Source organism: Myodes glareolus, chromosome 5 (assembly GCF_982192425.1).
Source record: "Myodes glareolus chromosome 5, mMyoGla1.1, whole genome shotgun sequence".
NCBI lineage: Eukaryota > Metazoa > Chordata > Mammalia > Rodentia > Cricetidae > Myodes > Myodes glareolus.
In genome coordinates this window covers 58,963,768-58,979,561 of record NC_142030.1, presented here as the reverse complement: position 1 = coordinate 58,979,561, position 15,794 = coordinate 58,963,768, and the positions used below count along the sequence as shown (strand labels likewise).

At 46.7% G+C, this 15,794-nt stretch overlaps 1 protein-coding gene across 2 annotated transcripts in view; it reads left to right on the top strand.

Annotated features, from left to right (window-relative positions):
• The first annotated feature begins 3,570 nt into the window (after positions 1 to 3,570).
• Gpr161 (G protein-coupled receptor 161) overlaps positions 3,571 to 15,794 on the top strand; it is a 44,195-nt gene continuing 31,971 nt past the window's right edge. The window contains exon 1 of one of the 2 annotated variants that reach the window (XM_087906327.1): positions 3,571 to 3,763. The gene's annotated coding sequence lies outside the window, so the exon portion shown is untranslated. Of the gene's footprint in view, positions 3,764 to 3,869; positions 4,259 to 15,794 lie in introns of those variants that run through there. The other variant, XM_048421294.3, reaches the window with a different exon arrangement.

The following is a 15,794-nucleotide window of genomic DNA, read 5'->3' as shown; positions in this document are numbered from 1 at the left end:
CATTAGTTCTGGGATCCAAACTTTGGTCCTCTTGCTTGTTTGAGAGGCCAGAGCTTGTTTGTTTGTTTGTTTTGTTTTAGTTTGTTTGCTTGATATAGAATTTCATTGTGTAGCTCTTGCTGTCTTAGAACTTACTATGCAGACCAGGCAAGCTTCAAATTCACAGATATCCTCCTGCCTCTGCCTCCCAAGTGCTGTATTTAAAGGCGTTCGCCACTGTGCTTGTCTTGGGGCCAGCACTTTAACAATCACCTCTTTTGAATGTTTTATGAGACTGAGCCCTGGCCTTATATTGATAAACAGAGAACTCTCTGTCTCACTCGTAAGGACCCTGCTCTTGTGGAGTGTTTATATTTACTAGCGGACCTTGAGAAGAAATAAACAGAGAGCTGGTGAGGCTCAGCGGTAGAGGTGCCAAATCTGGCCAGGTGTCTTCTGTGGCCTGCCTTATGACCTTCACGACTGGCCATAATACTCCCACACATGTCCACACAAGCACAAAATAAAAAAAAAATAATAAATTTTTAAAAAGAAAAATAATAGAAAAAATAGATTAGTAAAGAGTTGCATTTTTTAAAAAAACTTTTGTTTTTCTTTTTCTTTCTCTGGACACGGTCTCACTTTGTAGCCCTGGAACTCGCTATGTAAAACGCGCAGGCCTGGAACTCACAGAGATCTGCCTGTTTCTGCCTCTTAAGAGCTTGCAGGACACCAAGGTGCATTCTATAAAGAATAAGGAACAGAGAGAGTTTGAAAGCCTTTCCCATTGCCTTCGTGGAGGAGGAGACGTCTCAGTCTAGCTGTGAGGGCAGAAAGGCCGAGTATGCCGAGTGGAGCGGGATCGCTCCACGGATCACTCCACGTAGTGCCGAGAGCACAAGGCACAGTCTTACTCGCACTAGCTCTATGTAGACAGATGGGTTGAAAGGATGTCTTGCTTAAAATGCCTCATTAGACGAGGATTCTTCAGGAAGCATTTGGGATTCATTTGGATGAAGTCTCTCAGCTTGGAAGTCTTCTAAAAGTCCTAAAAAAAGAATCTCATAAAACCAAGTGGATGAAGGTTTTATATTTGTGTGTGTGTGTGTGCATCTTTTTTTGAAAAAAAGAAAATAATATGCTTGCACCAAATTAGTGTATTATTTGCACATGACTGTCATCACCTACACAGTGATACAGAGAGAAATAATTATTTCAAATAACGATTTCTGATTTTTCTGCTCCTGATTTCTGATTTTTCTGCTCAGAGCTCAACAGTAGCTCCAGCAGGGGGAAAGCACAATTGCGATCTTACGATAGCAATCAAAAAATGTATTTGTTGGCAGCAATCTCTTTCCCCAAATGTACAGTAAGTCCTGAGCTTGTGAGTTATGGGTAAAAGAACCTTTCTGATAAATAATATATCAGGTAATAAGCAGCAGGATAAAAAAAAGGTTTTCCATTGAAGAATTCAAAATGAAAGTGTAAGCCTGAGGGAAGTTTGTTCAGTGGAAGGTAGTGTTTGCATGGGGGCGAAAAAAGCTGTAACTGGTTGCTCTGAATTCCCGTTCGCTCTGTGGCCTATACTTCCAGGTCTTTCTTGAATGCTAACTTCCGGAAAAACTTAATCTCCAGATTGTACGGCTCTGGGTGATAGGCTTAGGGCATTTCCTTTACCCTTTAAAAATTTAAAACTGGTCAGGCCGTGGTGGCACAAGCATTGAATGCCAGCACTTGGGAGGCAGAGGAAGGCGGAGCTCTGTGAGTTCGAGGCCAGCCTGGTCTACAGAGTAAGTTTTAGAACAACCAAGGCTAAATAGAGAAACCCTGTCTCAAAACAAAGAAACAAACAAACAAAACCCAAAATTCAAAGTGTGTGTGTGTGTGTGTGTTTGTGTAGGTGAGTGTGTGCACATGAATGCAGGTGCCCACAGAAGCCAGAGGAGTTGGATGCCCCTGGAGCCGGAGTTACAGGTGGTTTTGAGTCACTTGATGTTGGTCCTGGGACTCAAATTTGGGTCCTCTGGAAGAGTAGTAGCTACTCAGAACCATTTAACCATCTTTTTGGTCCTTCATTTAACCTTTTAACTCCCACAGATACGTAGGTACCCACACCCCCATTTTGTTTTTGTTTTTTGGTTTTTCGAGACAGGGTTTCTCTGTAGCTTTGGTGCCTCTGGAACTAGCTCTTGTAGACCAGGCTGGCCTCGAACTCACAAAGATCCTCCCGCCTCTGCCTCCCGAGTGCTGGGATTAAAGGCGTGCGCCACCACCGCCCGGCCACACCCCCATTTTGTATATGAATAAACTGAGACTCCCCAGGTCACGGGGCTTAGTTAGTGTTGGAGTCCATATTAATTAAATTAATAATCAGAGATTTTGAAATAAATGTCTAATTGACTCCTGGGAGCAGCTTGATTTAAGCTGCTTCAAGCACCTAACTGCCTGGATGACCTACCCTTTAAGAAAGACTTGGCTTCCGGTTTTTGACCAAATGAAAGCGTCAGATCACACAGTGCAGCAAGTCGTTTGTTTCCTTTCCCCACTCATTATCCTACTTGTTCCCCAAAGCAGTCGGGTGTTTAGCAGGTGGTAGATAGTAAATTATTATTCTAAATGGTGCCCAATAATAATAAAGAGGCAGCTCCCACAGTGTCACTCCACAGACAAGGGAATAATTAATGCACTTCTGCAAGTAGATGGATTTCAGAGGGATTTGAAAAGTATTCTAAGTACAGTATCAGTATTTTATTTATTTTTTTTTTCTGGAATTTGACTAGGGCGTTATTACTTTGTGTCTGATTATTATGCTGACACGTTTGCTTTTCCTTTGTTATTATTTCTTTTCCTTAGCAGTTGTAGTGTTCGCTTTAGTTTGTTCGGTTTGTTTTTTAAAAAAATCTCTTTATTAAGACTGTAGCATAGAAACACAGCGGGCTGGGGAGGAGTATGGAATAGGTGAGTGAGGGAGAAGGAAAGAAAGAATGAGAAGGAGTAAGCAGGCCCCGGTCTTTATTCTCACTGCTTTTTCCCCCCTTTGTCGAGGGGGAGCAGAGAGGGACTGTAAAGGTCTGTTTACATCCACTTTCCCCACCAACCTGCTTTCATTCCTTAAAGTCTAACTTCGGGGTTATTTATTGTGATACTGCCCGGGTTCAGGACACAGTCTGGTACTAGACAGATGCCCTCAGTGGCTGGTTGGATGAAGGAAAGGTGAGTAAGAAAAAGGATGCCAGAGTCTGACTTGAGAAGGGAGGAGGAGAATCCGAAAGTACTGAAGGGATGGAGAGAGAAATGGAAACGGATGTCCCCAAAGACTGGAACCGGGAGAGAGGAGGCCTGAGTAGAAACCACAAAGGTTTCCAGGGAAAAAGTGGGAGAACGGAGAGGGTGAGGGCTAGACAAAGAGCGGCGGGCCGAGGCTGCTCAGAGACTGGTCGTGGGAAGAAATGGGGGAAAAAAGTGGCCGGGCGGGGAGGCGACGGAGGAAGGGGCGTGAGGGAGGAGAGCGGGGCGGGGCGGGGCGCGGGACCCCGGGCTTGGGGCGCGGGACGCCGGCCGGGGCGGCGACGAGGGCGGACAGGCGGCGGGAGGCGGAGCGCGAGCGCCTCAAAGTTCCTCGGCCTTGCTCCGGGCCCGGGGGCCGCGTGCTGCCGGCGGGAGGAGCGAAGCGGAGCTCGGCAGCCTGAAACCCGAAACCTCGCGTCCCGGGCGCGGCGCGGCGCGGCTCGCAGGGAGGAAGCGGCGGGGAGGCGGCCGGGCCCTGAGCTGCCGCGGCGCTTCGGTGAGCACCAGGCGGGAGGAGGAGAGGGGCGCAGGCCGGGGCGGGATGGGCTGCCCGGGGATGGAGCGGCGCTGAAAGCATTGTGCTAGGCGCCGGCCCGGCTGGGTCTGCAGCCCTCCCTCCGACCCCCCTTCCCCTTCGGCGGTCCCGGAGCCCCCCCTCTCCCAAGTCTTCTTGAGACTCATTCCCGGCTGCACCGCGCCTTGCTTTTGGGGCGCTGGTGTTTTGGCATCTGTCTTTGAAGCTCTTTGTGGGAAGAGCCTGGGGGGCGCGCCCCCTCCAATCGGCCAGAGGCTTTTCCAGAAGCCCACCTGGTTCTGCTGGGTGCAGCCCGCTCCATTTCCCCGGAGCCCCTCTCCACATTTCCTGGGAAGGGAGAGCATCAGTGCGTTCCCCGGACTCAGCCCGGGAGGGCCGCGCCCCCTACTGCCGGCTCAGGAATGGGGGTGTGGGGCGCAGCGACCCCGACCCTCGGCTGGAATCCGTGAGGATCAGGTGAGTAACATCCTCCTGGTCAGGACTCAGGGTGTCCCTGTGCCAGAGCTTGGGTGGAAGGCAAACGCAGACGTCGCCCCGGTGCCGCGGGATGGGCGCCCCTGCCTCTCAGATCTGTGAGAGGGAGATTCGGCTGGTTTGGGGGTTGGGGAGGAGCACTTCACCAAGTGGGCCAAGAGCTTAAGCCTGGGTGCATCCCGTGGACAAAGGCGTGTGGCATGAGGAACGTCTATTGGGATGGCCCGTGCACTTCAGAGCAGCTGCTTACCAGTGGCTGCAGCCGGGCGTTGGCACCTTTGGGTAGCACCACTCTTGAGACTCTGCCTTTTCATTATCGTACCTCTGAACCCTTTTGCAAAGTGTTTACAAGAGCGGCCGCTTAGTCCCCCTCGCTGCTAGATAAGGAGAAAGCTGCAGTTTTGAAGGGAAGAGACCTGGGTTCGGTGATGTGCCCAGTGGGCGACCCTAATAGATCAGACTGTCATAGGTGCTGGGGGCTGCTGGAGCCTCGGAATAGGTTTCCTCTCGCTTGCAGAAAGCCAGCCCCGGTTGCAGCCCAGCCTCTTGGAGCCTCAGCTTTGCCAAATCGATGTTAACCTGTATCTTACTTCAGCCACCTTGAGAGCAGGTGAAAAATAGCATTTGCCAGCCCCTCTAGAAGAATGCGGTGGGGGCGGGGCCTCCACCCTGCTTCTTCCATAGCCCCTCTTCCTGCCCTAGCCTTCCCCACCTTATTTTATACTTCCAAGGTGCTGACAGCTGGTTTCATACTCACCTTTAAACCCATTTACATGACAGCCCCGTGAACTGCAATTATTGTCCCCTTTGACAGGTGAGGAAACTGAAAGTCAGGAAGGTGAAATACATTGCCCTATTAGTGTTTGTTTGTTTATTTGTTTTGCTTTGTTTGAGGCAGGGACTCTATGTAGTCCTGTCTGTCCTGAAACTCACTATGTGGGTGGGAGTGGAGGTGAGGTGGGGCTTGAACTTGCTGAGATATGTATGCCTCTGCCTCCTGGCTGAACTAGCATCTTTTGACTTAGCAATGCTTTGCACATGGAGGTCATTTGACTCGGGACGTTTTGTTCTACAGACCTAATGAGATGGCACTGAGCATAGAGACCTCAGAAAGAAATCTGCTTGGTATTTTGGTAATAACTTAAAGACCTTGGGTCCCCAGCTCTGTGCTGCAGCCCTTTGCACTGGGAATCCTCTGACCAAGGAGTATGGAATAATCCGAGGGCGTGTGTGCTCTGTTTGGGGTCTGAACCTCATCTGTCATAAATGTCAGCAGATCCAGGTAGAGTCCTATGGCACACACTCCCTGGACGATGCTACCCAGGAAGCCAGAGTCTAGGAAAAAGCCGGGCAGGTGGCTGGGTAGGGTTATGTGCAGAGTGACATCCCAGGAGGAGGCAGCCTGCTGTGGATACTGTGGTTGCTGTGGATACTGTGGTCACAGGTCCCATCATTATTGTCTGATATGATCTTGGTGGAAACTGTTAATTTTTGCAGGGAGAAAAATCTCATTTTAAAAAAATGGCTTTTAATTCAAAACTCATTTTTGTTAAATATGCAGAGCCATTGAATTGTGCGGCCAGGTGTTTTGTGGCCCTGCAGACTGCCAGGGTACAGTCTAGGTTAGACCTTTTGAGACACAGTCTAGCTGAGCCGCTGTCAAGCACAGCTAGAGGGGAGAAGCGGTGTGTCTAAAACCCGACAGTGTGAACAAGATGAGGGCAGGTTAGTGTGCTTTGTAGTTCGGAGGAAGGAGTTAATGCTTCATTCATTCAACTGAGCCGAATCTCGCCAATGATCATATCCTGTCCCCCAAAAGTATACTTTCAACCCGTTTTCTGTCTGTTTCTGGGGTCTTTTCTGTGCCTGGCAGTGGAGACGGTGGCACTCAGGGCGGATGTAGTCAAGGAAAGTTGGGAGCATGAAGGAAGAAGTTTTCAGTATGTCTGATAAGGTGCACTTGCTTTTTGGTTTTGGTTTGTGTTGGTTTTATCCTGGAGTCATAGCTGCCTGGGAATAATCTGAACTACCCAGCCCTAGGTACTGCCTAGCTCTGCCCCTTACAGTGTATGGGGGAACATAATGATACCAGAGTTTATCTGGTATGTAGTAAGTTTTCAAAAACACAAGTTATTAGGAAAGATTTTTAATATAGGAGTATATAAAAAAATTAAAGTTCTATTCATATCTCCTTTACTCTTTTTTCTACCTCTGAGGTAACCACATCAAATGTATTTCCTTCCAGGCCCGTGTGTGTGTGCACGCCCGCACGTGTGTGTGTGTGTCTGTGTGTGTACACAAGTGTGTGCGTGCGTGTACGTGTGTGTGCGTGTGTATGTGTGTGTGGTGTACATGTGTGCACGTGGCAGCCAGAGGTTGATAACCTTCCTTCACCTTACTGTTTATATTTGACAATGTATGTAATGATTTTGACCATGCTTCATCCCCTTCTAACTTCTCTTTTCTCCCTCCCTCTTTAACTGAACCCCCTCTGTCCCAAATAGCCCGCCTCTACTTTCATGCCATTTCTGGACCTTTGATTAGGGTTGCTTGCATGTGTACGGGATGAGGGATGCTATTTACTGGAGCATGGGCAACTTTCATGGTCAACTGTACCGAGGGAAGTGTCCCCCTTACCCAGTTCTGAGACAGGATCTCTCTGAATTTGAAGCTTACTCATTCTCTAGGCTGGCCAGTGGACTCCAGGGGACCTCCTGCCCCCTTGGAGTTACAGATGTGGGAATGGGACTTTTATGTGGGTGCTGGGGTTATGAACACAGGTCTTCACGTTTTCAAGGCAAGTACTCGACGGAGGGAACTTTCTCTTCAGCACTTCAGGTCAGGTCTTTTTCAGTGTTTATGCATTATAAGACATTATAAAATTTTGTCTACATTTCTAACTTTAGAACCAATCACAATATGTTAAAAAAAATTACACACACACACACACACACATATAATTTCCATAACCTACTGGGGTTTTTTTCATTTGTTTGTTTTTGAGACAGGGTTTCTCTGTATCAGTCTGGCTGTCCTAGAACTCACTTTGTAGATCAGGCTGGTCTCGAACTCACTGAGATCTTCCTGCCTTTGCCTCTGCCTCCCAAGTGCTGGATTTACAGACATGCGCCACTACCGCCTGGCTTTAATTTCCTTTAATTGTTTTGATTGAACAATATGACATAAAACTCAACCAATCTCAGTAGTAATAGGCATAATTCTCTCTCTCTCTCTCTCTCTCTCTCTCTCTCTCTCTCTCTCTCTTTCTCTCTCTCTCTCTCTTTCTCTCTCTCTCTCTCAGACAGGGTCTCATCACATAGTCTTGAACTCACATAGAGATCCACTTGACTCTGCCTCCCAAGTTCTGGGATTGAAAACTTGCATCACCACATCCTGCAGCCTCATGGGGCTGTATAGTACTTTCTGGGTACTTTTATTTATTTAAACATTTCCCTATTGATGGGCCCTTAGATTGTTCCAACTTTATCTGCCTGTCTTTATTTATGGCACATTTAGAATCTTTCTGAATAGAAATTATGTCTAGAAGTAGAATCTGTGGGTCAAAGAATGTACACATTTTAAACAGTTATTTCTTGTGTTTATTTCTTTTTGGGACAGTATCTGACCATGCAGCCCTTGCTGTTCTCAGACTCACTATGCGGACCAAGCTGGCCTTTAACTCACAGCTCACAGAGATGTCTGCCTCTGCCTCCCGAGTGCCGGGATTAAAGGCGTGTGCCGCCACCACCACATCCAGCTTAAGCAGTCATTTAAAGAGTTCTCTTTTGTCTCTTGAGGTCTGAGGGACTGTTGAGAAGGGTAGGTAATTATCTTACTTATGCAAGATTACTTGTTTAGGGTTAGTCATGTAGTTAAAAAAATCACAACAATCAAAATTCGAGAAGTTATATAAAGTAACAACTCCACCCTCCTCCTGTTCCCTAGCCCTGCATTTCCTTTTTGACTTATAGCCAGTTCTGCCAGTTTTTTGTCGTTCAGATATAATCCATACACCCACAGGTGGAACAATGTGTATCTTTTCATATTTTTCTTTTCCTTTCAAAATGAATACTGTAGTACACTTTATGCCCACTTCTGCATATGACATTTGAAGTTTATCCCAAATCTTAGAGCACAACATCGGCTGTGTGCATTTTAAATGCTAATAGATTCTTCTACATTTACTCTTAACATTTTAGAAACCAATTTGTATTTCCTCTAATTCCTCTGTCAATTTCTTTGCCATTTCCCCCCTTCTGGTGAATTGAAATCTCATCAATTTAAGAAGCTCTGCCTGGATCCTGGACTTCAGTCCACCTGTTGTTAACAAATCAGATGTTTCCCTTTCTGTCCTGCCCTTGTGTGCACAGTTATGCGGGAGTATTTAACTTGTGGGAGGTTAGATTTGTGTCATTTTTCTTAGTGACTTCTGTTTTCTGTTTTTGTTTTCAGGGCTAAGCTTTCTTTTATCTTTCTTGTCTGCCTGTCTGTCTGTCTGTCTATCTATCTATCTGTCTTCTATCTATTTTTCAGTTACAGTGTTGAGGGGATTGAGAGTGGTTGAGAGCACACACCCCTTGCAGAGAACTGAAATTCAGTCCCAACACTCATGCCTGCAGCTCACAGCTGCCTGCAGACTACAGCTCCAGGAGAGGCTGGCCTTCCTAGGAATCTGCATTTACATGCATGTGTAACTCCCTCCGTCCCCTCCCCATGGACAGAGAGGGGGGATATACGCACATACATACTTAATTATATATACCTATATGTGTATATATGTATATGTGTGTGTATATATGTGAGCATGTGTGTGCGCGCACACACACACATTCCAGGACTGTAAATGTAGCTCAATGGCAGAGCACTTACCTAGCATGCTGGAAAACGGTTCCAGCCCTGGGGAGGGGGTACACACAAAATTACTGATTTCTCCTTTCCTCGGTTTCCCTCTCTTCTGTCATCTCTGTGGTCAGGGTTTGTATCTGTCCATGAGTCTCTTTAGCCAATCTCTATTTTCTTTGCCTTTTAAAGGGATATTTCTCACCAAGTCTTAAGGGTGTGCTTTTCTTGGGCAGGCAAAGTGGGAGCAAGGGTGTGGTGGGCAATGGGGACATTGTTCGGGCACAGAGCTGGGCAGCGGCGCTGTCTGGAGAGCTGGGAGTGACTTGGGGTGGCAGAGGTGGAGGACATCCGCTAATGAATCTAAAGCCTGCAGGTGTGGGAATCACGTGACGTGGCCAGGCCTATGTGCGGAACCATCAATCTGGCAGAGTGGGAAGGACAGATTGGAATGGGGGCGAGATCAGAGATAAGAAGATGGGATGGAAATGTCTCATAGTAACCTAGGGGGAAGAGGGTGGCACTCTGAGATGGGTAATGACAGTGAGGATGAAGTTCTGAGGTAGGCTTTAGTGATGCACAGGATGTCTGCCACAGGGATGGAGCAGATCAACATTTATCAACACACACACACACATGTGCATCCTCTCTCTCTCTCTGCACTGGATGGAAATCTAAGGCTTGCACATGCTCATTCACTGGCCCAGGATTGCACTGCCTGAGTCTCAGTCAGAGCTATCGCCAAATATCCAGATATCAGGATTATTTGGCAAGAGCAGTTGCAAATGTGCTAGTTTTCTGGTTTTGTCTTTTTTTCTAATTTTTAAAAATTTTATGTGTATACGCTGGCACGTCTGTATGTGTAGCACATGTGTGGCCAGATGGCCTCAGAGGCTGGAAAACAGCATTAGAGCCCCTGGAACTGGACTTATGGGGGACTGTGAGCTGCCTGGTGTAGGTGCTGGGAACTGAACCCAGGTCCACTGCAAGAACATCACGTGATTTTAACTGCTGAGTCCTCTCTCCAGCACATGCTACTTTTTTAAAAAGGTAGTGTCTCTAGCCCAGGATGGGCGTGAACTCCTTGTGTAACACAGAAAGTCTCTGGGTTCTCCTGCATGCACTTTCCCAGGCCTGGGATTATGGGTGTATTTTACCATAAATGCTTTATTTAGTGCTGGTGATGGAGTCTGGGTGCAGGCAAGCACTCTACTAATTGAAGTACATCTCTAGCCTTAGGTTTCTGTCTTAAGAGAGGGAGTGAGGCCAGGCAGTGGTGGCACACGTCTTTAATCCCAGCACTCGGGAGGCAGAGGCTGACAGATTTCCATGTGTTTGAGGCCAGCCGGTCTACAAAATGAGTTCCAGGACAGCCAGGACTGTTACATAGAGAAACCCTGTCTTGAAAAACCAAAAATTAAAAACCAGAAAGGAAGGAAGGAAGGGAGGGAGGGAGGGAGGGAGGAAGGAAGGAAAGAAGGAAGGAAGGAAGGAAGGAAGGAAGGAAGGAAGGAAGGAAGGAAGGAAGGGCGAGAAAAGAGGGGTGATTAGTGGTGTTCTACCTAGTGGAGAAACGTGAAGAATCGTGTGTGGGGATGGTGAGAGCCGAGATGGTGAATTCTGGTTTTTGTATATGTCATACCTGAGGTGCTTGGATGTGTCGTATATGGGAGAAAACATTAAGGGTGGTGGATGTGAGTCTGGTCCCCAGGGTAAAGATGGAGAGTTAACTAGCGAAGGTTAAGTGATAGAGACAGTGCGCATATGGAGAGGAAAATTATCTAAAGGACCCTTGGGTCTAGAGAGATGGCCATTTCTAAAGTTCATTTGCTGTTCTTCCTGAGCATCCAAGCTTGCTTCCCAGCACCTTCAAGAGTGAGTTATAGACCAGTAAGCTCTGATGCCTTCCGAGGACTGGCTTCCTGCCTTGCTGTGTGATCTCTCACGGCTTCTCACACATACTCCCTCCCGGATGCTGTCTGCCACGATGTGATGCAGTCAGAGGGTGTTTAGAGTTTCGACCTCTAAAACCATGAGCTGAACAAACTTTTCCTTAGAAAGTAGGCAGTTTGAGGTAGTTCACTACAGCAAGAGAAAACAGATGAATGGACCCGGTTTCATTTTTCTCCATTGCACTTCTCACCACCTGGGATTATTTTACATATTATTATTTACTGCTGTGTCCCACCCCCTTGTAAACTTGATCGTGTCTTGCTTCTGTGGGTTACAGCCAAGCAGACGATCTTTGGTGAGGAATGACAAGGAGAAAGTCGAGTGGAGGATTTGATAGGAGCGTCCAGAAACCTGCAGCGGTGTGGCTGGTGAGGGAGGAGAGAGGGGACATCCTGTGTTCTTTAGGTATCTATCTGTTTCATATATAGTCCACCAGAGAAGATATATACTTGTGAGCCATTTAAAAATAATATTGCTAAGGCCAGGCTTAGTGGCACATTCCTTTAATCCCAGCACTCAGTAGGTAGAGGCAGGTGGATCTCTGAGTTTGAGGCCAGTCTGGTCTACATAGTGAGCTCTTGGTCAGCTGGGGTTATGCAGTGAGTCCCTGTCTCAAAAATATAAGGACAATATTTATTATACTATTACATTTATGAAATTCTCAAGGAATCAATAAATGTTAAATGCAACAATATTGTCATTTTAGCAGTATGGGCTTAATTAGTTTGCTTAGCTCTGTGAGGATAATCAGTAAAAATATAATTGAGGGTAAAACTTCATTAACATGTAATCGTTGTTTGCTTTTAATACAAGTAACTGTTTTTGTCTTCTGCGCATAGCCCTCATTTCTTACTACCTTACATTCTCTCTCTCTCTCTCTCTCTGTGTGTGTGTGTGTGTGTGTGTGTGTGTGTGTGTAAGTTGTTTGTTTTTTTTTCTTAATCCGTTTAGTAAACATACACACAGCAAGAGATATTGCTCCTACAGGACAGGAGTCTTCCATCTCCACATGACATTTTTGATCAGCTATTCTTTGTTGAGGGGCTGATCTGCTCATCCAACAAAGACCCTTTCCTGATTGGCAGGCAGCATCTCCCAATGGTGTGGCAACTCCAAAACGCCTCCTGGCAGTTCCAGGTGTTCCCTGCAGAGGGCGCAAAATCCCCTCTCCTGGAGTAGTGGTTGAGCTGGACAGTTACCTGAGATGTCTGCTTTCCCCAGCCATCCTGATTCGCTTCACTGACATCTCTGTGAGCTTTATTGCTTACACAGGGGATGTTCACTCTTGAAGAGAAGGGCTTGTGAGGTAAAGGAAGCAGGGGACATGGCCACCCGTAGTCACAAGTAGAGATACGTTTAGAAGTACCTGTGATCCAGACTTTGCTGTAGCAAGTAGGTGATTGGATGCCAAGTGCTAACCGTTCACTACTGGAAGTACTATTCAGCCCATAGCTTCCATCTCAGGGCCTTGAATCCCTAACGGAGCCGGGGAAGTTTTTGTTTGGCCTTCTTCTGCCTTACATCCATTTCATCTAGTTAAGTAATCAGCTGGCTTTCATCACATTTGAAGTGGGAGGGAATTAAATCTTTCATGCCTTCATTTAAATAGACATTTTAGAGTTTACCTTGGTAGCCATTCTGCCAGCTGCTTTTACCCATGGTTCCCCAGATGTACCCTTTGGCAAGCATACGAAGTCAGTTCATTTCCTCTCTTCCTCGTGGAGGAGTTGAGACTCAGAGAGGTCCACAGACAAGAGCACCAAAGCCCAGACCTAGGTTGGGTGAGGACTCCAAAGTCCGTGTTCTTCCCTTGGTTACCGGGTCTAAGTGGATATCAGTGTGGGTTTGGTCACTATGACAGATACCTGAGCTTAAGAAAGGGAAGGCGTTTCGGCTCATGGCTCAAGAGGGTCCTCCATATGATATGCTGGTTCCATTGTTTCCAAGCCTGTCATGGGGAAGACCTTGATGATGGGTAGATTGCAGTGAACTGGTTATCTCTTGATGGCTGAGAGGAGGAAGAGGAATGGGATGGTGGGGTGGGGTAAAGGGTGGGAGGTGGGGCCTCTAAAAAGTACTCTTCCCAGTGATGTCCTTTTTTTTTTCTTTTTTTTCTTTCTTTTTTTTTTTTTTTTTTTGGTTTTTCAAGACAGGGTTTCTCTGTGTAACAGTTCTAGTTGTCCTGGAACTAGCTCCGTAGATCCACCTGCCTCTGCCTCCCAAGTGCTGGGATTAAAGGTGTGCACCACCACCACCACCCAGCCAAGGTCCTACTTCTAATCAGGTGTCCCCTCCCACATTTTCTACAACTTCGCGGCAGTTCATTAAATTATGAGTTCATCAGTGAATTCATTTACTGACTAGGTCATTGCCTTTATGTGTGATCCGGTCCCTTCCTGAAATATCTCAATGTTGCTTTGGAAGTCATGTCCTCAACACATGAGTCTGCTAGGGAGATGCTTCATGTTTAATCCATAAGAAAGTGTATGGGGGAAATGCAAAATATTTATCTTCTCAAAGCCAGTTGAGAACGTAGAAGACGCTCAGGGGACATTTGTTAGCCACCTGGAAAGGAACATAACCTCTCTTAAAAAAAAAAAAAGCCAAAACAAAAGAATCCTTTGTGTTGTACAGGGATCCACGCCTGAAGAGACAGTTAAAATGTAACAGGAAAAGTGTAGGTTTGGTGGTAACAACTATGGTAGGGGCAGAATGTTCCAGAACGGCTTCTTCAGAGTTTAGCTTGAGTGTTAGTCGGGCCTTGAGTTACATGCTGTTCAAATAAGTGGTATTAAGTGATGCTGAGGAGGCCCTGGCCTGGGGCACAGGAATGGCTTCCCCAGCCCACAGGAATCCTCCCTTGCCCTTTTATTATCTCTTCAACTGGAAGACACGCCTAAGAACAAAAAGCTACTGTGAATTAATTACCATGTGAAAAATGCATTTGGATTTCCTTGACCACAAAGACATTGATTGTAATATCCCTTATTTGGTCCTTGGTTAGTGCTCAGGGCACACTTGGTTGGGAGGACCCCTCCCAGTGACCACCACTGAATGATCACTCAGAGAATGTGAAGTACGGTATTTTATATAAAGTAAATTAAGGGGAGTACGGTAGCCCAGAACAGCGGCATTCTTCCTCATACAGGCTGCTCAGACCTTCTGCATGGATCCCTACGGTCTCTGCAGAAAACAGCTTTCTCCGGTTTGGCCTTTTGGAACAGCCCAGTCGGTGTAATTGAACGTAATTCATTCCAGTGGGTGAAATCCAGTCGGACTCAGCAACCTTGCTTTCAAATCCAGCAGTTTCCACATATTACTTACAAATTATTAAAGCCAAATTCTGAGCTCAGGCTGTTTTCAAGGGTCCCATGTGTCCGGAACATGCTACTGTTAGCCTGAGCCACCTCATTTATCATGGCCCTGCCCAGGAGAAAATCAGCTCACCTCAAAGACACTGGTGGAAGTGGTTCCTAGGAGACAGAGTGCATCCCGCTGGCCTTGCATGTGGAAGTCACTAACTCTTCTAAACACGCTGTTAGTGAACTCGGCAGGGGAATTGCAGGTTGAATATGGGAAAACGGAGGGCTAAAGGTTAGCAGAGCAAGCTGAAAGCATAAAAAAGAATTTGCAAGTCACCAGGTGTTCTAGTTTGCTCTTCTGTCGCTGTGACCAACGCCACCACAAAAGCAGCTTGGGGAGGACAGAGGTCTTTGTTTGCTTACATGTCCAGATCCCAGAAGTCAGGATAGGAACCATAGAAGAACACGAATTGCTGGCTCTCTCTTTCTGGCTCACTCACCCACTCCCATTCAGCTAGCCTTCTCTTATGGTCCAGGCCCCCATCGCAGGAAAGGGGCTGCACACAGCAGGAAGGACCTTGTCTCTCACAGACATGATCACAGGTCTATCTGATCTAAGTCGTTCCTCAAGCACTTCCTCAACTGAGGTTCCTCTTCCCTGGTGATTCTAAGCTGTGTCAAGTTGACAGGAGAAACTCACTGGCATGGTTGGTGTTTAAGGATATAATATGACCTCTGTCAATGTCATGGAGAAGCAGAGTTTCAGCTCATGTGACAGTGTCATAACCCACTAGCTGATCAATTGTGACGCTAGCAATCTTGGAGGTTTCAAAAGCAAGTGATAGCGTTGGAATTGATTTCTAAGCCCATGTATTGAGGGGATTTATGTCTTATGTAATCTGTTTTAAAATATAGGGAAAAGGGACAGGAGGGTGGCTCAGTGGTTAAGAGCACTGGCTGCTCTTCCAGAGGACCTAGGTTTAATTGCCGGCACTCACACGGCAGTTCACAACTCTCTGTAACTCTCATTCCAAGGGATCTGATGCCCTCTCTGGTGTACTCTGGCATCAGGCACATACATGGTGCACAGACATGCATGCAGACAAAACACCCATACATATACGATAGAACGTGGAAAAGTAGGATGGATTGCATGTATTTTGCTGAAAGGCTTACTAGAAAGAGTTAGCATGCTCTTGATAACATTTTACCAGGTCAAAAAACTCAGCTGTCCAGAATGAAGCATTCCAGGGGGTAAGCTGGTCTTTAAGTGCAGTTTTGGAAATTGCTACTGGAGTGTGCGCTCTTTGATGGTTACATTCTCCTTGTATGTTTAGAGTTACCATGGGAAAGGGTGAACAAGTTAAGGTCTTTTGCACTGGGGGGAAGGGTTGAGGATGATGAGACAAGGATGAATGAAAACA